Genomic DNA, 23,092 nt, shown 5'->3' with positions numbered 1-23,092 from the left:
TTGATAGATTTGCTCAGTTATTCAACCTGAGTGGTGCTTTAATAATATAAACTTCATACAGCTATTATGAGGGGAAAATTCTAATATTATTCTCTCAGTTAAATGAAAATGACTAAATTTTTAGAATGAATGAACTAAATTAGTACAAACTATAAATTTGAAAATTCTAAGCACATTCTAGAATTGTTTTATTTGTATTCTGTCAAGATGTACCACAAATGTTAACTAGGAGACAAGCAAATTAATTCTGTGAATGTTATTGTTACTTGGTATGTAAATAGCTATGTATTATTTACACAGCGTAAACTAAGGAAGTATTGTAATCGAGTCCGTCCGCTACTTTGCATTGCGCCCCTGTAGCACGAAAAAATAGGTCCCGGTTTTCGTCTGCCTGTCTGTGTATCCATTTGTCTGTCTGTTTGTCTGTATATAGTAAATGGGTTTTAAATTGTATAAAATAGGATAGTCTTACACGTGTAATTTATGAATCCATGTTGAGGTCAGTTGAGTGCAAAATATGACGAGTGTATAAATAGTTGTTTGTGATTCATCATTCCATTCATATTTTCTGGATTTGCTTTTAGAGAGTGACTCAAAAAATTAATGAACGAGTTAGTTTATTGGAAATTTTTTAACAAAATGTATTTGTTTATTCAACCAAAAAATTGATGACGTCATCTCAAAATTTTCCCGAATCAATCCTATCACAAAAGTGGAAAAAATATGATGAATGGATACTTGTGATTTATCATTGCCTTCAGATTTTTATGTTTGCTTATACAGGCGGTCTCAAAAAAAAATAATGAATGAATCAATTCATTTTATTGATCAAATCTGAAAGTGCAAAACCGACTGTTCCAAAATTTTGCAGACGTTTAAAGTTATCGTAAGCATGGTAAATTTTTAATCAAAATATATCCTATCGAAAATGTACAACATATAATGAGTTTACGCTTACTATTGATCAATGTCTTCATATTTTTAGAATTGCTTATACAGGGTGACTCAAAAAAATTAATGAATTTGTGCATTTATTTTACGTATTAAATCAGGAAGCTCGACAAATTATTTTTAATGAAAATATATCTGTTGAAGCCTCAAAAACGTAATGCCTGCTTCTCAAAATTTTATCGAATAAATTTCGTCGAAAAGATGCAAAACATGATGAGTCTATACTCATCATTTATCATTTTGCGTTTGCGTCTTACATGAGAGTGATACGTTCCGCGTGGGCTCTGTGTGTAAAGTGCTATTTTCGAGATAAATGGTTTGAATTTTTTAATATTATTATACAATTTTTCTTACCTTGAGTATAGTTATAAGGACGTTTAATCTTAAATGAGTAGGCTGTATTAGAAATCAGCTGTTAATAGTCTTCTTTATAGCAAAGTTAAAGTTTATTCTTTTTCCGTTTTCCTATATCTAATCTTATAACTTTTTGCTTACTAACTATTTATAAATGTTCAGATGAACAATTTGCTTGTTGACCAAGTCATACAACAAAAGAAATGTCGTGTCTCAAATGTGGTACAGCTATCCAAGAATTTAATCTGCAGCCGTGCCTTATATGTACCTAATTGCTCCGAATTATTATCAGCAGAAGTAAAATATTTATTAGAGTTACGATCTACAAATAAAAGACTGATAAAATATATTGTTTAGAACGCGAACAGGGGTTGCATCAAATGCCCAAGATGATGTCACTAATTAATGAATTAAAAAATGAAGTTGCAAAACTAAAAGAAGCAAATAATATTAAAGCTACATCTCCTAATACGTCAGCATGTATTACCTAATATTGTTTTATCACCTTTCGCAGTGAAAGAGAGTGTCAATGAAATATCTAAACTCAACAAGCGGGCCAATAATGTAATAATATTTGGTGTGGTTGAACATTGTACCTCTAAATAAGAACAACAAGTTATGATCTCACAAATGGATCTGACTTAAGAACAGATTAAACCGATTGGACTAAGAAAGTTTGACAAGAGCACTGATCCTATTTCTCGTCCAATTAAAATACAACTATCATTTCCTCAGAGGGTTCATACTGTTGGATTAGTTTATTTAAGTCTATTAAAGCAAAACAATCCAACAGAATATCATTGCAATTTGTTTATCAAAACGTTACAGGTCTTAAATCAAAGACCCATCAGTTCTATTGCAATACTCTTAACTCTAATTTTGATGTTATTTTGCTTACAAAGACATGCTTAGATGATTCTGTTTTCAATAATGAATTCCTGCCGAATAATTATAACACTGTCCGTTACGATCCAAATTTACTACTGTTAAACGTTTTAAGAGTTGCTATGTCAGATAAATATTCCTATTATATTGTATTGGACATAACTCATTTAACAAATCTCATCCCTTTAATTGATATTGTATTAAGTAGTTCGATCGATTTCATATTGGGTGTACTCTATATTCCTCCTAATATTAGATCTAATGATCTTGATGTATTTTTATCGTCCTTGGAACAATTATTATTTGGTGAAAAGTTCATCCTCGTAGGTGATTTTAATATCTCAAATTATTTTGACTTTGACTATGTATCCCATCTAAATCTAAAGTTCTACGTCATTTTATGGAAATATTGGACACAACTCAATATAATATATTGAGATGTGTTTATATAATTCGGTTTCAAAACGTTCTACGACGTCTTCCGATTTCTAACCGCCATTCTTCCCTGTCTCTCCATAGGCCTTCTGGTAGATCTCGTTCTTTTATTTCTTTATCAATTTCTTCCCGCCAACTTCTTCTAGGTCTCCCTCTTTTCCTTCTTCCATGTGATGTCCATGTCAAGATTTGTTTTGGAAGTTTATTTTCAGCCATAATTTGTCGAATTCTGTCAGTTGGTACTCTGTCCTTTCTCGATTTACCTGCCGACCTCCTCCAGTAGTCCATTTTCGTTATCAGTAGCATTTTTTCAGTGTTTTGTTTAAATTGCCATACTTCGCTGCTCTATGTGACGATGCTCTTCACAATACTGTTGTATATTCGGTGTTTATTCACAACTCAATACAAAAATGCAGATAATAAACTACTGGATATTGGATTTAACTCTATCTAACGCGATCTGGAATTTATCGGTGGTAAATTGTAATGAGCCTCTTGTAAAAGAAGACAGATATCAGCCTGCTTTGTCTATGATATTTAATATTGTACCTAACTTAAAATCTGAGAAACCTTTTAAATTTCCTTTGAATAAGAATAACTTGGTATATAATTTTCGTAAAGCCAACTTTCCTATGTTGTGCAATGCTTTATGTCATATCAACAGGTCTTGTCTTAAAAACTTTACTAATGTTCATGAAGCTTTGGAAAACTTATACAGGGCGTTTGCGAAATGCACCGAAAAAAACCTGGAAATTGGTCTGGATGAGTAGATATCATTAAGAAAAAAATGTTCTAATAAAAGTGTTTTAGTTTTCGAAATAAAATTGATTGAAAATTTGGTCAAAATAGCATGTACGCTACTGAGTTAATAGTGATTAAAAAGCTAATGTGGTTACTAAGAAAAATGTAACATTGTAGGTGCATTGTAAAAATTAAAAAAAAACGTAATCTTCATTGTTTAGTGACTAAAAATTCCCTCAAATTTATTGACTTTTAAAACGGCAGCTTTTTCTAATGCCGAAATGGCTGATATGGTCTTGATTTAGGGAAGAGTATTTGCAAATGCTCATGAAGCGCAGCGTCTCTACCAGGAGGAATTTCCAGGCCGAAGATTATCTCATCACACAACTTTTAGTGCCGTTGTTCAACGTCTCCGTGAAAACGGAAAATTTTAGCCAAGTACGACGGATGGTGGTCGTGAAAAAACCGAACATGTTATAGACGTGGAACTAGAAATCCTAGAAATTGTGGAAGAAAACCCAAGCATAAGCATTCGCAGATTATCATACAGACTAGGAATTTCTCCATTTGCTGCAAAAAAATAGGGAGCAACCAAACTTTGTGCAGAAGCTTTTGACCACCTACAAGGCTACTTTCACAACAGAAGGAGTTTTTAATTCTCGTAATACTCACATTTGGTGTTAAAACTTCTCTACTTCCTTGGTCACACTTAAGGGATGGGGAAACAAGCGAACTCAGTTAAAAATAATAAAAACTATATTAAGCACACTCTCTATATTTACGGCTCGGAAATACTGTAACTGTTCCACATCTCGACGGCTCGACTCTTCACGAACGACTCTTCACCACAGCTCTTCACGAACGACTCTCCGAACGACGAGCCTCTCGGTCCAAGCACCCTCTCTTCCGGTACCGGATCTCTCCCCTTCCACGTCCGGTCGAAGGGTGACAGCGCGCCGCATTTAAATTTGGCGGGCGCTAACATTTCTGATGAAAATCCGCATGCCACATGGGAAACGCATTTTCAAGACAGATTTTCAGTAAATGTCTGGGCAGGCATGGTTGACAACAATTTGATAGCTCCATACGTTCTGCCCCCTCGCTTGACGGCGGTTGCGTATTTAGATTTTTTAAACAACGATTTAAGACCACTTTTGGAAAATGTACCCTTAAATGTTCGTAGGGATCTATGGTACCTTCATCATGGGGCACCTGCACAATATGCCGCAGAAGTGCGGGAATGGTTTGACCGAAACTTTCCAAACAAATGGATTGGGAGGAATGGACCTGTGTTGTAACCACCTCGTTCTCGCAATCTCAATCTCTGTGATTTTTTTTAAGGGGGTACATGAAGCAGGTAGTTTATCAAACTCCAGTGAATACGGTGCAAGAGTTGACAAATCGCATTCAAAATGTTGCATGCCGGCCTTGTCGGGATGACAAATACTTGTTAGTTAGCCGTATGGTATCGTATGCATTTTACCTGGACTTGACCATTGAAGTACACTTACTCAAGAGCCTTTCTGTGAATAGGTTCCGGTCGTTTGGGTAATAAAATTTTATTATAGGATTGGAAAAATATTCCATAGATTTTATGACTTTAAATCCTTACTTCCGTTGACAATGAATTAAAGCTTTTAACCAGATGTTCTTTTTCGGCATTTTGCGGCAAGACCGTTGAAGATTTTCTAGAAAAAAGGATTATTGTACCCAACTACCCACCTTAAAATTTTTCTAATGGAAACTTTTAAGTAAATGAACCGTTTATTTCACAACCATCAGTCTATCGCATCTGTCGTATTACAGTGTTATACGTGGTTCTCCCTTGTTACATGTTGAGTTCTTTTTAGTAATATTACTAATGTTTTAAAAGAATGCCGAAAGTAAAATCGACGCCGGATGAGTGGATAAGGGATTTTCCAGAATTAAAATTAGAAAACAACAAAATATTTTGTAGAGCTTATGTGAAAACCGTAAGCCCACAAATTTTCTTGTGTGAAAACCGTAAGCCCACTAATTTTTTTTTATCTATTTTCCTTTGTTAATCCTGTATATGTACGTTGTTTTAGATTCAAAGTGATAAAAAATATAACGTGACACAACATGTCAGAACGACTCTTCATGTAGAAAGGAAGAAAATGTTTGAAGTTTCTAAAATTAAACAGCAGACCATACATGAATCTATTGCATCTACTTCCACAAAAGATGAGCAGTTTCAGTTTAATTTCGATTTATGTAAAATGATGATCCAGTCCAATATACCTTTAAAAAAATTGGAGAAAGGCCCTCTTCAAGAATTCCTTGAAAAACACTGCAATCGAGATATTCCGGTTGAAAGTACTCTCCGAAAAAATTATGTAGGCCCAGTGTTTCAGCAAGTTTACAACGAAATTAAACATCGCATTAGAGATAATTATTTATGGTTCGCTGTCGATGAAACAACCGATTATTGTGGAAGATACGTGGCAAGTTTAATTGTTGGAATCTTAAATGAAAATTTCCCTAGTCGTGGGTATGTAGTAAGTTTGAAAATGTTAGATAAAACAAATGGGAATACGATTTCCAGATTTGTAAATGACAGTCTTACGTCACTATTTTTGCCAAATGCCGTACCGGAGAATAAAATTTTATTGATGATCTCGGATGCAGCTCGTTATATGTTAAAAACAGGGAATAATCTAAAAATATTGTACCCCAATTTAATTCACTCTACTTGCGTTGCCCACGGTTTAAACAGAGTGGCTGAAGGAATACGTTTGCAGTTTCCTACTGTTAATAAATTAGTGGCAAATGGTAAAAGATTTTTCTTAAAGCCCCACTAAGATTGCAACATTTTAAGGAAAAATTTCCAAACATACCATTGCCCCCAGAGCCGATTGTAACAAGGTGGGGAACATGGTTACAGGCCACATTTTATTATGACAAATATATCAAAGAATTTGAGAAAGTAGTTACGAAGTCTAGCGAAGATTCTTCTCAATCGATTAAAGATTGCATAAATATTTTGGAAAACAAAGATTTGCAACAAGATCTAGCTTTTCTAAGAAGCAATTATCAATTCGTACGTTAGAAAAGTTAGAAAAACTCAACATGTTGTTGGTAGATGCCATAAACTTAGTCAAAGAATTTAAACAACAAGCAAACGCAGTAAGGGGTGATATTGGTACTAGAGTATCTCAAAAACTTGACGAAGTGTTAAATAAAAATGCAGATTTCGGTGTTCTTTCCGACGTTGCTCGTGTTTTACAATGCCAGAAGGTGGAAAATTTGCGCCAACAACGAGTGTGGATGTTGAACGCACATTCTCCAATTTTAAACACATTTTAAATGATCGGCGAAAAAATTTTACAGTGGACAACTTGGAACATATTACAATCATAAATTGTTTTAAAGAAAACTGAAATACGTGTGTAAAATATAAAGCCTAGGATTATTGTAATAATATTTTATCCAAAGTTCTAAGAAGTGTTCTTTGATTTGTAATATGATTGTTTTTAATGCTTTTTTGCTTAAAATAAAACTTTTTTAATGAAAGTGTTATGCTTATTTAATGCTTTTTTGCTTAAAATAAAACTTTTTTATTGAAAATATTGTGCTTATTTAAGCGCTTATTCTTAATTTTTTTGTGCTTATAAATCCGCTCTCTACTAATCACGTCAACATGACAAACGTTTAAAATGAAATTGATAGTGTTGCTCACTAATGGCGTGTTGAATACATCTTTCCTCGTGAATCCCGCCTGATCAATTGATAGTATAAGAGATACAAAATTTGCTTGTTTGTTTATATTTCTATTAACCCACTCACAAAAGCTTTGCCTACGTGGTAAGTCTGTCGATTTTAATAACTAAACTTTCTGGTGGTGAAAGGGGTACAGTTGTTCTCTGAGTATCCTCCAAATACTACTCTCAGATGCTTCGTACATCACAGTCTACGCGTGCTAGTCCCCAGTCGAGCTCCGCATTATCTTTCGTGCGATGCCGTCTATCGTAGTGATGTTTTTGTCGTTGTTTTTCTGCCTCCATTTCTCTCCTAATTGCTTGATGGTTTGGCAGCTTTGGTACCAATCTTCTGCTTATTGCTGGCACCCTGTCCCGTAACTGCCTGCCAAACAACAGCTGGGCTGGGGAGGCTCCGCAGGATAAGGGAGTATTTCTGTAGGCCAGCATGCCCAGAAATGGATCCTCGTTCTTCTTCAAGATGGTTTTCAATAGTTTGACTGCACTTTCTGCTTGTCCATTACTCTGCTGGAATTCCGGGCTGCTGCTCACCCATCGAAATCCGTAGTCCTTGGCAAAAGTTCTGAACTCGGGGCTGTCGAACTGTTTACCATTATCGCTTCTTAATTCTTCCGGAATTCCATGGTGCGAGAATATGTCCTTGAGATATTCTATTGTTTCTAAGCTAGTCAGTTTTTTCAGCTTGCGAATTTCAGGGTATTTCGAGTAATAGTCCTGCACCACTAGGTAATTCTTTCCATTGTAGTAGGCGAGGTCCGCACCTAGGACTTTCCACGGACGGGATGGTACTGTGGAAGGGATCATTGGCTCGACTACAGGCTGGCGGTGCTTGATACAAGTCTCGCAGTTTTCAACCATATCCTTCAGATGTCGGCGTAATTCAGGCCACCAAACTGTTGTCTTCGCTTTTTCCAGACATTTGGGCGTGCCCAGGTGTCCATCGTGTAGTACTCGCAAACATTGCTTGCGGAGGGCCCTGGGAATTACTAAGCGATCTCTATAACAGATTAGGTTATTGTGGATTTTTAATTCGTTACGAAATTTAAAGTATGGTGTCACGGCAGTAGGTGGTTTTCCTGGCCATGTTTCTACTACAAATTTCTTCAATAGTTGCATTTCTTGATCTTCCTCCTGATGTTTCCGTACCACCTCTTCTGAGCAGGAACTCGATGATAGTTCTGTCAACACTGCGTTGATATATATTTCCTGGTCCTTAAGCGCTGAATCGCCGTCGCGGACGCCTTCGTGTAGAGGTGCGCGAGATAACGCGTCGGGTACATGGAATGTTTTTCCCGGGACGTATTGCACATCATAATTAAACTTTAACAACCGCATTCTTAGTCTTTGTAATCGGTTGGAGAGTTTATTAATTTCTTTCGTCGTTAATATCACTAACAGCGGTTTGTGGTCCGTTAGCACTAAAAAACGCGATCCTATGAGAAATTGCTCTAACCGTTCGCATGCCCACGTGGCTGCGAGTGCTTCTTTTTCGATCTGAGCATACCGTTGCTCCGCGTCACTTAAGGTTTTGGAACAAAAGTACACTGGTTTCCAGTTGTCGTCATTTTGCTGTTGTTCCAACACAGCTCCAATTCCAAATGCTGAGGCGTCGGCTGCGACTCGTGTTGGTTTGTCGACGTCATATTTTGCTAATACGGGAGCTGATGCTATAGTTTCCTTTAAATTCTGGAATTCTTCCTCGTGTTTTTCTGTCCACACAAATGACGTGCTGTTTTTTATCGTCTCTCGTAGATACTTGGTTTTCTCGGCAACATTGCTAATAAATTTCGCGACATAATTTACCATACCAAGAAATCGTTTGACTTCTGTTGGGTTGTTGGGTGCTGGATAGTCACGAATAGCTGCTATGCTTTTTGGGTCAATTTTGATACCTTCCGCTCCAACAACATATCCCAAGTAAGAGGTTTCTGATTTGTTGAATTCACATTTGTCTTTGTTGAGCGTTAAACCGTGTTTCTTCACTACTGTTAGCACTTTGTCCAAATTTTCATTGTGTTCTTGACTGTTTCTGCCCGTGACTAGAATATCGTCAGCATGCACGTGTATCCAGTCAGACTGAAGTTCTTGTATTATTCCATACAGTGTTTTTTGAAATATTTCTGGAGCCGATGTTATACCGAAAGGTATTCTTCGATACATGTATCTTCCGAAAGGTGTTATGAACGCGGTGTATTTTCGTGATTCCGGTGTAATTTCCAGTTGCCAAAACCCGGAAGAGAAATCTAATTTCGAAAATAACTTGGCTTCCCTCAATTTGGCAAGCGTTTCGTCCACTGATGGGAGCTGATACCGTTCGCGTCTCACGAACTGATTTAATTGCGTAAAGTCTGCACACACACGTACTTTACCGTTTTTCTTTTGTGCTACCACCATAGGTGCACACCACTCTGTTGGACTGTCCACACGTTCGATCACTTTTTGTGTCACCATTTTGTTTATTTCTTTTTCCACTTGCTTCATTAACGGAAGGGGTATTCTCCTGGGTGTCGCAATGGAGAATGAAACTGCGCCCTCCTCAACACAGATCTTATGCTGAAAGTTGTGTAACTTCCCCAAACCTTTGAATACTTCAGGCCATTTTGCGAGAATTTCTTCTTTGGTTGATCGCTTATTTTCTAGCCTCACTTGATCGATCATTTTTATCTCGTTTCCCAACCGCTGTACGATCTGTAGTTTCAGCAAAGCTGGTTCTCCCAGAAGGTTTTCGTTCGTGTCAGCGACGTAGGCTTTAATGACTTCTTGTCTCCCACCTATTTCTAAGGGAATTTTTATTTTGCCCAGCACGGGACATCTGTTTTGGCCCAAACCTGCTAATACTGTTCGAGTAGGTTTCAATCTGTAATGATTTTTTAATTTCTTTTCATAGTCTTTTGAGGTTATGACCGATTCCTCAGCCCCTGTGTCAAGTTTAAAGACTAATTTTAGAATCTTCGTGACTTTCTGGCCCATGTGGAGCAAAAGACTATTTATTTGTACTTTCTCGTCTGCTGTGTCCAACTTTGTCGTTATTCTGTGGCGTTCATAATGCGTTAGCCATGCCGTCCATTCGTTTTTGTCGAAACTAAATGCTTCGGGAGCCGGCACTGAATTAATTACGCTTGGTTTTGCAGTTGAGTGCAGATTCTGGAGCATTTGTTGTAGGACGTTCAGTTGTTGGCGTAGGTCAGCGATTTCCTGCTTATCGTCGCCGTTGTCCGTCATTTTGTGGATTTTCTTGTTTGTTTCCTTTTCGAACTTATCCGTTGGTTGTTTTCACACCTGACACCATGTGCGGCCGTGCCTGAGAGCCCCAAGAACCCGGAATAATAACACTTAGGGGTAGCTGCTTTTTATTCTCACTCTTAACTCTCTAACCTCCCTTCTCACAATTCCCAGCGCGCACTCGCTTAGTGCCCGCGCTGCCAACTTAACATATCAAGCATCCCTACAAAATTGATGACCAATAAGCCGTCGGAGGTGACCGCGCTCCAGAGAATTGAAATGCAATTTATTTTCAGTGACCTCTGTAACAGATAAGGGATATTCTTTTGAGTTAAATCGAGAAGAGTGCAGAATAACTAAAGGAGGAGAAGTATTTGCATTAGGAAAGAGAGTAAATCAGTTGTACCAGTTATTATTTCAAGTAGAGAATAGTGAGAAGAACGAAAGTCGAGTTTATTTGAGTACCTATCAGAATAAAAAAGAGAAATTGAAAGTTTGGCATGAAAGATTGTCACATCAGAATGTTGCTCAAGTAAGATCAATTTTGAACCAGCTTAAGATTTCATTTATTGATGATCGAGATTTTTTCTGTGAGGATTGTATGTTAGGAAAACTACATGTCTTACCATTCAAGTTAAGTAACAGTAGAGCTGATCAACCAGGAAAGATAATACACGCCGATGTATGTGGTCCAATGGAAGAACAGTCACTAGGTGGAGCTTATTATTTTCTAATGTTGAAAGATGACTATAGCCACTATAGAACAATATATTTTTTGAAGAGAAAATCTGAAGCTAAGCAAAAGATAATAGAGTTTCTAGTGTTAGCTGAGACTCAAACTGGAAACAGAGTGAAAATATTGAGAACAGACAATGGATTAGAAGAAGTTAATAAAGAGGTTGAGAGTTATTTAGCGAGTAAAGGTATTATACATCAAAAGAGTTGTCCATACACTCCACAACAAAATGGAAGAATAGAACGCGAGAACAGAACAATTGTAGAAGCAGCAAGAACTCTACTACATTCAAAGAATCTCGAAAAGAAGCTATGGGCAGAAGCAATCAATACAGTGAATTTTGTCATAAACAGAAGTGGATCTAGTTCAGTAAAGAATAAGACACCATACGAATTGTGGTTTGAAGAAACACCAGATATACGTTTCTTTCAGATATTTGGATCAGAAGCGTTTGTTCATCAACCCAAAATTTTAAGAAAAAAATTGGATCCTTGTAAAAAGGGAGTTTTTGTTGGATACGCAGAAGAGTCCAAAGGGTTCAGAATATATATGAGAAATGAAGGAAGAGTTATAATATCGAGAAATGTGATATTTAAACCAGAATCGAAAGAAGAAGCTAAAGAGTTTACGAACATTCAAGAAGATCGAACAGAATACATTGAAGAATCAGAATCAACAATAAACGAATTTCTAAATGAAGTTGAAGAAATTGAAAATGAAGTTGAAGAAACAGAAAATGAAGTTGAAAATATTGATATCAATAATGAAGAAACTGGAGCAAATCAGCAGAACGTCAATGAACAAATAGTAGAAACTGAAGACGAGGAAGAAGATCAAAATGAAGCCACAAATCGTTATAACCTAAGAAATAGAAGTTGCTTGCGACAACCTAGAAAACTAGAGGTGTATGATATGGATTCGTCATATGAAGAAGAAGATTGTGAGACAGCCCTCATTTGTAGTTCAATCTTAGATGATAATTTGTCGTATCAGGAAGCTGTGACCGGACCGAATAGTAAGCACTGGAAAGAAGCAATAAAGGAAGAATTTAAAGCTTTAGAAGCGAACCAAACATGGATGATCGTAAGAAAACCAATAAGGAAAACCATAATAGACACGAAGTGGGTGTTTAAAATGAAAAGAAATGAGAAGGGTGAACCATCAATATTTAAAGCTAGACTAGTTGCAAGAGGGTTCCAACAGAAAGAAATATTTGATTTCTCAGAGACTTATGCACCAGTAGCAAAGTTAACAACATTAAGAGTGTTGTTATCATTAGCAAATCAGTATGATTATAAAGTACATCAAATGGATGTTAAGAGCGCCATTTTAAATGGAGAAGTTGGAGAAGAAATTTTTGTTTATCCACCAGAAGGAATGGAGTTGCCAGAAAATCAAGTTTTAAAGTTGGTGAAGTCATTATATGGTTTGAAAAAAAGCCCACATTACTGGAACAAGAAATTTAATGCATTTATGGAAGATAGTGGCTTTGAAAGATCAAAGGCTGATTTTTGTTTGTACATCAAAACTGAAAAGCATGCTAGAATTTACGTCTTACTATATGTGGATGATTTGATAATATGCGGAAATGGTAGAGTAGAAGATTTCAAGGGGAGATTGCAAAACCACTTCCAGATGAATGATTTAGGACCAGTTTCAAACTACTTGGGATTACATATCAAGCAAGAGAAAGAAAGTATTGTAATTCATCAGATATACTTAAAGAGAATACTGAAGCTGTATGGTATGGAAAATTGTAACCCAGTCTCTACACCTTTAATACCAGGAATTATGTTTCCGAAAAACCCATCACCAGACAAGGAAATGGAACACAAATGCAGAAAGCTTATTGGATATGTTATGTATGCAATGTTAGGATCTCGACCAGATCTGTGTGCTGCAATTAGCATTCTTAGTAGATATCAAAACAGAGCCAGCTTAGAATTATTCGGAGCACTCAAAAGAGTTCTTAGATACATAAAGGGAACTCTGCACCTGAAATTGACTTATCTAAAGAGTAACACCAACAATAGAATAATTCAAGGTTACGTCGACTCAGATTACGCTGGAGATGAAGATAGAAAATCCACAACAGGCTATCTTATCAAGGTATTAGACAACACAGTATCATGGGCAACAAAGAAACAGTCTACGACGGCTTTATCATCATGTGAAGCTGAATACGTTGCGTTAACAGCAGGAATAAATGAAGCGTGCTAGATTATACTGTATGTCAGAATTTAATTAATTTGTTTTAAAAAAATATTTTTATTGAAGGGGAGTGTTAGGTTGGCAATAAAAACGGTTTTTTAGAGTGTCATTGCAGAATGTTGTCATCTGTCATTTTTCTTATGTTTCGTTGTATTGTTTCTTGATTATACTACTAGTTTATTTGAGAGTGAATTCTTTTCCCGCTGCTTAACCTGCTTAAAGTCATCAAATACATTTATTTAGGAATTAACCTAGTAATTGACTTTAGTTGTAGAATTCGTTTCGATATTCGTCTGGTTTTCGTGCTGTGGAAGTTTTATAAAGTCTACCATGGGGAAGAAGTATTGTGCCATTAATTTTTGCACCAATTCATCTGCGACGGAAAGGAAGAGCTTTCACCGGTTCGATGAAATTAAATTAATATTGTTGCTTTTTAATATTGCATGTGATTTTGTGCCTAGGTTGCCTACAGGACCGACCAAGCAAGAATGGCTCAAGCGGCTAGGAAAGTTTTTTTTAATTTAATTGCCCAACCATTTTTTTTTGTTGTCACTCATTTTATATCAATTACGAAATGACTTAAGATCGTTAGCATCCCTGCTTTTATTCAAAAAGCGCGCTTGTAATACCTTTGCATATGCGGCCACTTGTCCTGCAATTTTCGGTGGTGGGGACTACAACACTCATCCTCCATTTAATATATATATACTCAAAGATGTCGGTACTATATGTAATCTAGTGGCTATACTATGTATACCTTTGTGGCGCCAGCTATGTGAGGCTGTACTGCGGCGTTTCCCCCCACCGGAGGGCTACTGAGAATTTGTACTTTTTAGTTTTGCTCTGATGTCAACACCGTTTTGTATTTCATCTTATGTGAACAACGCTTGTGAATAAATTGTTAATTGTTGGGGATTTGAGAGTTATTGAGCACCTGACCAACATCAACCCCACACCTTTAACATGTGGCAACTGTGGGTGTGTGACAATGTTGATAGTGGCGAAGAGGTTTAGATGGGCCTCAATAACCTTGATGAAAGAGAAGGACATATCCGAGTTGCGACCGCTACCTGAGTTTTCGGGCCCAAAAAGTCCGAATTGCGCACATTTTACTGTAGGTGAATGATCCGAGTTATTATTTATTATTATTTTTATGCATATTTACTTTGACTTGCAATGTCACTTTTAATTATATCATACTTGCTATGCTTACGCATCGTAAACCTCGGAAGCACGAATCACCCGAGTTGCGCCCGCTACCTGGAAATATTATCACTAGAGCTGTGCGGTCGAAATTTATTTATCCCCGCTACCCGTCCACAGTGCAGGAGGCTACAGCCTTGTCTTACTCTCTTCTCGCTTTCCAATTGTGCATTATTTTTGATAATGTACAGAAATAGTTTTATTTTCAACGAGACCGACACTTGAAAATTATTAAAACTATTAATATTACTATTTCGTGGATATGGATTTCGAAAACATCAACTGACGTTCACTTCACATTAGTTTTCTCATATTTTTCTTGGCGATACGTAACATCGGCTACAAGCCACTGGTCGGCCGTAGTGGGAGGCAATACGGAGCATTTAAATTTCAACCGCCTGGCCCTAATTATCACCCCTACCCCCCTTTATCCTCCATGAAGTAGGTCAAATTTGTTGGAGGTTCTTTTTTTATAATTTCTAAGTATGGTGTTTTTGTTCATTAACGAAAACCAAATTTTTTCATAAAGACAAATTTCTTTAAAATTTCGAAAAGGTAAAACTATTAGAATGATAAGAACTAAATGAGTTATTATATTTCGCGTGAAATGATTTGCAAACATTTGTTGTTGCTCCTCAAAATTTTTCACTGTGGGCCCACATGTTACTCGTACGAGCAAACAGCTCGTTAGCATCTGTGAATTTACAGACTAAGGAAAATTTGATTCTATAACACATAGCAGGTTAACACAATTTATCTACTAATTGAACTGAATATATATTTTATATGTACATTTTAGGTAGATATAGAGTAATATTACTGTAAGAATGGAACCTCAATTCATAGCATTCGTCAATTTATTTTTAGAGTTCATTTCTGTGTGCATTTATATTTACGTAATTGAAATATCCTATACTGAAGTCACAAAACACTAGATTTTCCAATGGAGAGTCTTTATCTGCATTATAGGGTCTAAGAACGCGGTAAGGGGGCATTCAGGTAGTGGGCGTAATTCGGACATTTTCCGAGCGGTAAAAGGGCGCAGCTCCTATCTTTTTCAGGTCATGTGCGCAATTCGGACTCCCCCAAAGAGGACAAGGAGTCGTAAATGTCGATGAAATTGAAGAAAATCTTGACGTCACAGCTGTTGATGAAGGAAACGATAACTTTGAAAACATTTCACCAAAAGGTAACGACGAATCACATTTTACACAATACTTCTCCACACGTCGTTTTAAAGACGTGTGGAGAACGAACTTACATATACCTTTTATTTTTATTGGTAAATTGTATTAATTTACAGACATAAACGTCACCAGACGATTTTTAGGTACGGATGAGAAGAAAATCGTTCAGTGCGTTTATCAGAAACTGGGAGAAAGAGGAGAACGTGCTCCAGTAAAGGAAACTGCAGAATTAACGGAGATTCTCATGCGAACAGTAAGTAGAATTGTTTCCATTGATAAAGAAAATTTGCAACGAAAAAAAACTCAACGGGAATCTATTTTTGATCGATTAGACAATTCCCAAAAAGAAGAATTTCGGGTGGTGGTATATGACATGTATCGGGCGAAAGAAATTCCAACCTCGGCTGCCATTAAAGAAAAATTAATTTTAAAAGGTTTCGACGTAACATTTTCGGAGAGAACACTGCCAAATATTTTAAAACAACTCGAAAAATTTGTAAATTTCTTTAAACACAGTCTTGATGGATACATCGGCTATAAATAATAAATCATCCTAAGCGCATTACCCGCAGTGAAGTCACCTCCAAATATTGGTAGCCAGGCTTTAACAAATGTTACAGTACATAAATATTTATGTTTACACACGTCATTCAGAAGATAGATAATGCAAATGTTATCATTTAAGAACTCCAAATAAAAATAGTAACATTTTTAAATTAGTATTAATTAAGCGATTTTACGAAAGATGGCAATTTATATATCTGTTTATCGCTCAAAAAAATTATGATGTCTTAAAATTTTGCTGAATAAAACATATCTAAAATGTGCACAATATGATGAGTGATTTATCATTCCATTCATTTCTTTTAGAATTGCTTATACAGGACATTGATTAAGTACATGCCTACTCAATCAATGTACAGGATCTATCAAAAAAATTAAAAAATGAATCAGTTTAGTTTATGAATTAAATCAGGAAATACTTACTTTATTTTCCCGAAAATTGATATAAGTATCTTAGTAAAAACGTTGATGTAAAGCTAAATTTTTAAATTTTGCCGTCGCGAAAAATTATTTTACTTCAATTAGCGTAAGACTGAGAATTAATTGTTTTTGTAATAAGCGACATATTTATTACCACGTTTATTACGCATTAGTTGCGGGACGAAATTAATTATACATAACCGTTAGATTATCAAGTTGCCGCAAAATCTAATGGGACGCACTAACTCATTTGACCCTCCGCTAATTCCCTTTGCAGTAACTAAAAGCAGTTTACTTGTTTTCAGTTCATTTATACATTTGTTGTTTTGTATAGCTTAGACAAAATACTAGCTCACATAATTCTATTTTATTGTTATTAACATATTCCAAATTTGTGTTGTGATTTTAATAGAATCCACCACTTTATTAACTACGGCGAGACCTCTTAACAACTTCAAAACCACAGCATTAATTTATTACTTTGAGCTAAGTGAGATGTCCTAGGGGATTTACCGTTTCAAGTTAAAATTTTTAAGTCGTTGTTATACAAAAGACATTATCGGTTACGGGATGAAGGAAGTAGTAATTGGTTCATAAAAGCATGTAGTGTATTGAGAATTGAAAGGGTGTTTTGTAGATCATTCTCTGAATCTTTGAAAATGACGAAGATATTATCGACATAACTGTACCAGCAGTGGATATGGTTTAAAGTTTGAGTACTTGTTAGTGCATTCATGAAAATTTCTGCCAAAAGTGGAGATAAATTTGAGGCCATGCCTGGACCTGAATTTTTACAATACATTTTTTTATTAAACAGAAAGAAATTTTGATCAAACTGATTCTTACTAGTCACTACATTCCATCAAAATAAACTTCTTTGTCACATGTGCCCTAGCAACAGATAACATCGTTCTAGTGGGAAGGTTGCCCAACATTCAATTTTAATTTTCATTAATTTCTTCTTTTGTGATTTTCCACTCCATAGAAGATGAGGACTGAAGTCCTCGAAAAAAATTGAATTTTAAGTAACGTGTAGACATACTTCTATTCCTATTCTAAAAAAGATATAGAGTACTTATTTTGATTAAAAACTTACCGTGCCTGCAATAACTAATAACACTTGCTCTAAAGTGTACGTACGTACAATTTTTGCTGGTGAAATTTTTATGAGTTTAAAAAGTTATAGTGCGAATTATTATATAAAATTTACATATTCAGTTATTAGTGTAAAATCTTCTGAATATTGTGACGTGCATTGATTGTCCCTTGATTTGAAATAGCTTCGTAATTTGACTGGTAAATGAGCACTTTAATTCACAACTTGGATCAGTGAATGTTTTTGTGTTCACTTCTTATTGCTCCTTAATTGAATGTCGCTGAGTACTATTATTGATTATTACTGCCTTTAAAATTATTCTTCACAATCTGCTTGACCTTTGTACTCAGTCGCCGTTCCTTACCGTTGTTGATCTTTTCTTTTTTTACTTCCTGAGCGTAAGCAAGGTCCGTCGGCGAACTCTCTATTTTTAGTTTTTTTCGACCTTTCATGACCCCTAGAGTACGAAGAAATAGGTCTCCTGTTTTCGTCTATCTGTCCGTCTGTCCGTCCGTCTGTCCGTCAGTCTGTCTGTCCGTCTCTCTGTCCGTCTCTCTGTCCGTCTCTCTGTCCGTCTGTCTGTCCTTCTATCTGTCCCTGTGTCTGTCCGTCTGTGTGCCGTCCCGAATTTTTATTAGACAGATAATCTCCGACTGGGCCGAAATTTTGTATTTATATTAGGAATATCATGTAGATGGTAAAACGCTAACCAAAATTTGTCTAATTATCCACACCACTAATGTGATGACGTCACTTCAAAATTGTACATAGTAAATGGGTTTTAAATTGTATAAAATAACATAGTAGGTTATGACTCCGAATTGAGTTTTTACCGGAAACGTACAGATTTTTGGAAAAAAAACAAAATTATGAAACAACATTTTACAATTTAATTTTGAATCTCCAAAACCGAATGCTTTGATATCTTGCAGATGATTTACAGTTATGACAAGCGTGATAAATTTTTAATCAAAATATATTTACTTATTCCCTCCAAAAATTGATGACCTCAGCACAAAAGTAAATCATATCTAATATGTACAAAATATGATAAGTCTGTACTTGTGATTTATCATTCCATTCATATTTTTGGATTTACATTTGCAAAGTGATTCAAAAAAATTAATGAATGCGTGAATTTATTTTATTGATTTAATCAGGAACTACAAAACCGAATGCTTTGAAATCTTGGAGATGTTTTAAAGTTATCAAAAGCATGGTAAATTTTTGATCAAAATGTATTTGCTTATCCCCCCCCCCCTAAGAAATTGATGACGCCACCTCAAAATTTTGCTGAATAAGTCCTATCTAAAATGTACAAAATAAGATGAGTCTGTGCTTTCTATTCATATTGGGGATTGAAAAAATTAATGAATGAGTCAATTTATTTTATTGATTAAATCAGGAATAGCTCACTCTATTTTCCATGAAGTTTGGGAATACAGTATTTTTATTTTTAGCATTACACTACATCTATTCAAACTGATATACGTGTCCTTGCAAAAATGTTGATGACGTCATCGCAAAATTTTGTAATGGAAAACTCACTTGAAACAAACGCTTATCACGTTTCTTTACTCTTATTTGTACATTACTACACATCTTTATTTTAACTTATAATGGTTGTTATAAAAAAATAATATTTCCAAAATCAAATCTTTTCATTTTTCAAAACAATTAGTTTTAAGAAGGTGAAACCTTCTTTTTTTCTGTTACACTGTGACTATTACCTCTATATTGTTTTTACTCCATCGTGATTACCACGAAAAAATAAAATTTCGAAAAATCAAATTTTATAATTATTCTGAGAAGGTGTATTTGTTGCACTGTACGTCAGAAGCGAGGGAAGTTCTGTCGAAATAACTTTAGACCAATTTTTTCTTTCCTTGTGTGTAAGTATTTTTTCCCAAAGTTACTGCGACCGACACCACGAGTGTGAAAAAAGTGCCCCTATTATATCCAACTTGCCGAATTATGAGCACTATAAATTATAGTTGTTGTGATGTCCCTGTCCCCGCAGAACCTCATAAAATTTTTTTGCGAATGTAACAAACCCTATAAAATAGATTACGTGAATATTTCATTAGGGGAGGCCCAAAAAATTCACTCAAATTCCGGTCTGACTTATATGCAAGAATTGTGCCCAATTGGGAAATGACATCAATAGTTTAGAGAAACTCATAATTGCACTACAAAATGATATTAATGACTTGAAATCAAAAATATTGACGCTGGATGCGGCAAATTCACAGGCCAATTGACTTGATGTGGAAAAGATTGTTCAGAGAGAAACGTAAGCACAACATCGTTGTCTTTGGTCTCAAATAATGATCAACTGAAAGCTGATAAAGTTACGCTTCTAAAAATTCTTTCCACGGTCGGATTCAATGAAAACGATTTATAATTTATGCGGATGGGCAAATTTGATTCTTGTAAACAAGAGCGTTGTCGTCCTGTGAGGGTCTTCGACTGATAACGTTACTGACATTTTGTGTAACCTTTTTAAGGCTGATTATACAGCAATATTTCTATTTCTTCTGACCGAACACCAATGCAGCTTCAAGTTTACAAAGCTGTTAAAAATGGACTAACTAATCGCTTGGCCTGAATCTTAATATTAAATATTAAAATTGGATTCCTGTCATTGTCTCAACTTTAAACTAGACGCACCCAACAATAATTCCACCACCATTAATATGTACTATCAAAATACAAGGAGTCTTCGATCTAAAATGCATGATTTTTATCTTGACGTCTGTGAATCCTCCTATGATATTCTTATTGCTACTGAATAATGGTTAAAATCCATTCAGCATTATGAATTATATATTTCCATCTTGTCATAATATTGTTGGAGTTGCCAGACAATTTGATGTTGTTATCAAATCTGATGGTGGAGGTGATAAAATATTATACAATGTTGTTGACGTTTCGAACATTTCTCAACTAATATAAGACTACTATATAAACCATTGATTGATATTGCTGCATGTGAATGTCAATTGTCTACTAGAAATTTTTTCTTTGTTGTCTTGTCTATACCCCCGAATTGATCATATAATGAATATGAAGCACTTGAACTCGCTAACAAATCTGTCTTGTTAATAATTGGAGACTTTAATATAACATCTCATATTGACAATAATACTACATGTATACTGGAGCTACATCTCTTCAACACTTATGCAGTTCTCTTGGTCTTGCGCAATTTAATGATATCATTAATACAAATAATACAATTTTCGACTTAATATTGTCAAATCCGAATTACAATATTGAGGTTAATCGAGATTATGAACCAAATCGCCAGGACAACCATCCCTCTGTCCTGGCGATTTCAGTTCAAATCCCGGCCACTCTGAAATCACTTCCGTTTCCGTCTGTTCAACATAAACGATTCAACTTCAGGAAAGCGAATTTTATTACATTATACAATGATCTTTTTAACATGGACTGGTCCTGTCTTAAAAGATACTCTGGGGTAGATCAAGCACTTCACGCTTTTTATAATATTCTATACAGAATTTTAGGAAATTTAGTTCCCCAAAATAAAATACAAAAATCTCAGTATGCTCCTTGGTTTTCCTATAGTATTATATCTAAATTAAAACTCAAAAATGACTACTGGTGGAAGTGGAGATCTAGTAGTAGTAAGTATTAATTTATTATTTGCCTTACAGGCTTAATAATATTCCCAGTAGGGGTACAAATTAACTTAATTTACATCAGATAAATCAATAACAATAAAAATAAATAAAATAAAATAAAATAAAAATTCGAGTGTTATATAATAAATATTCTATTCTTTCTCCTTGCCATAGTTCCCTTATCTTCCATACTTCTTTTATCCAGTCCAGTCCTCTTCCATCCTCGTTTAGCACTTCTTCCCTACTTTCCTCCGATTCTCTCAATCCTTCACATCCTTCCAGCATATGCTCTATTGTTTCTCCCTCTCTCGAACATATCCTACACCTTCTGTCAGTTTCATCCATCCAAAAATTATTCTCTTTCTCTTCATTTCCACACCTAAATCTCGCCATCATTCTTTTCTCCTTTATACTTTCTCTCTCTGTGTACTTTGGTACTTCATCGTTTACTATTTTTCTATAATCTGCATTATATCTAGACTCCGATATTCTCGATCTACGTTCTTGCTTATCTATATCCTTATCTCTTACACTCAGTTCTTCTTTCATACTCCTTCCCATTTCTTTCATTCTCTCTATTTCTTCACATGCATATCCCTTTCCTTCATAATACTTGTCCATTTCGTTCCAAACATGTTTTCCCCCTTCCTTTCTTATTTCTTTCCAACATTCTTGCAATATCTTGCAATCACCTCTCTCACTGAACTTCTCTGCAAATCCAACCGCCCTTTTACCCGTTTCCACTCTCATTTTCTCCCTTTTTGTTTCTTCTCTCACTATATACCCTGGCTTATACTTTTTCAATCCCAATGTCCATTTCAAGTATTTTTCTTGCACTCTCTCTATTTCTTCATATTCCCTCCATCCCCAAATCTCAGTTCCGTACATAAATACACTTTTGATCAAACTATCAAACATCATCATTCTTCTCTTATAATCATGTCCAAATTTTCTCTCTCCTATTCCCCATACTATTCCTATCACTTTGTTCGCTTTTTGGACCATTTCTTGAATATGCGCTCTATCTGAGTTATTGCTCTTTAATGTATATCCTAAATACTAGAATTCTTTCACCTGTTCAATATTCTTCCCTCTCCATGCCCACTCTTCCTTCTCCTTTCTTACTTTCTTCCCAAACACCACCATTTTTGTTTTTTCCACATTCACTTCCAATTCCTTTTTTTCACATACTTCTCCAAACTTTTAATTATTGCTTTCATTTCTTCTCTTTTCTTTGCCACAATCACCAAATCATCTGCGTACGCGAACGACCACACTTTCTCTTTGCCGACTACCACCCCTCCTGTCTGTGCTTTTCTGAACATTTCATCTATATTTCCTAGATAAGCTGCAAACAATGCGGGGCTTAGTGGGCATCCTTGTCTCACTCCTCTATTTGTATAAAAACTCTACTCTCTATTCCATTCACTCTCACCGTATTTACTGTTTCTTCATATATTTCTTCCATTTTATTTACCAAGTATGCATCTACTTCCTTTCCAAGTGGAGATCTAGTAAAAATGTAATTTATTTAGATAATTTTAAAAGATTACGTCGTCTTTAGAAAACTGATATCTTCACAGCTAATGCTTGTTACATGAATCGAATTGAACAATCTCTTCAGTCGAATCCCAAGGAAGCATTCAAGTATGTACACACGAAGCATGGCACGACCAGGATTCCGAGCAGAATGGAAAGAT

This window comes from Zophobas morio, unplaced genomic scaffold, assembly GCF_036711695.1.
Source record: "Zophobas morio isolate AGI-343-1 ecotype UQ-CSIRO unplaced genomic scaffold, CSIRO_AGI_Zmor_V1 ptg000011l, whole genome shotgun sequence".
Lineage (NCBI taxonomy): Eukaryota > Metazoa > Arthropoda > Insecta > Coleoptera > Tenebrionidae > Zophobas > Zophobas morio.
This window is presented reverse-complemented; position numbering follows the sequence as displayed.